We start from the raw sequence: 923 nt of genomic DNA on the forward strand, positions 1-923 counted from the left end.
TGAACTCCAGTGAGAAATGAGAGCGGGTAGACCCTCTTCCGAGACTTTAACCCAGAAAGTGATGTCTTTCAGAGAAATAGAGGTTTAAACAGATCCCACAAAAGTACACTTACAAGGACTGCAAGAAAATTTAAGAAGCTAACGTTTTGAACTAACTGAATCCAAAAAAGAGCTACTTTCTACCTTTGGGTACTTCATTAAGTGTCCCCGAGGGGGTGCACCGTTCCTGGAGATACTGCAATACCAGGTCGATGCGTGGAGTGGACGGAGCAAGCTCCTACTCCAACTCCCTGCTCCAAAAATCCATCTAATATATTGTCCTCGGATAGAGGACGTATCAGATATTAAACTGATAAGAACAGATACTACACTTGATCTTAGCCAAAAGGCCGAGAAGCGATAGTGTGGCACCGCCCGTCGCTGTCACCGTCCTGCTGTCGTGCACGTTGCACTCAGTGTGACCGGGTCCCCGCTCACTCCAGGTCTCCCTTCCTTTGCCTCGTTGACAGTGCTATGGCGGCACTACACCAGACTCTCGGGCAGAAATTGGATTCTCCACATTGTAAAAGAGAAATCCCGCATCTGCCATGGCTTTGTGGTTCTCGGGCGGAAGAGCCGTCTGGAATCTGCATGCCCCGCCCTTTGTCGCCAAGAAGGCGTGGCTCCGGCGGGACCGCAGCGCCCTGGGGACGGCCTCGGGGCGGCGGCGGGGAGCTCCTCCTTGGTGCTAGTGGAGAGGAGAGACCCGACCGGAGAGGGTGCGGGGTGGCCGTCGAGAGGGACCCGTGCGACGAGCTGTTGGCCGAGAGTTTTCCTGAAGACAAGGTCGCAAGACTCACTCGCTAGAAACGCCCGGACTGCAGTGTGTTACACAGGCCTCCGCCTGCGGAGAGAGGGGCTTTGTAGGGTCGCGTGTGTGGAGG

The 923-nt window shown here is 54.7% G+C and overlaps 1 non-coding gene across 1 annotated transcript; it reads right to left on the reverse strand.

The window, feature by feature from the left end:
• Nucleotides 1–210: 210 nt before the first annotated feature.
• LOC113878700 lies at nucleotides 211–401 on the reverse strand. Its single transcript, XR_003507118.1, has one exon. It is a non-coding gene; the product is annotated as a U2 spliceosomal RNA (small nuclear RNA).
• Nucleotides 402–923: the final 522 nt, after the last annotated feature.

This window comes from Bos indicus x Bos taurus, chromosome 19 (genome assembly GCF_003369695.1).
Source record: "Bos indicus x Bos taurus breed Angus x Brahman F1 hybrid chromosome 19, Bos_hybrid_MaternalHap_v2.0, whole genome shotgun sequence".
Lineage (NCBI taxonomy): Eukaryota > Metazoa > Chordata > Mammalia > Artiodactyla > Bovidae > Bos > Bos indicus x Bos taurus.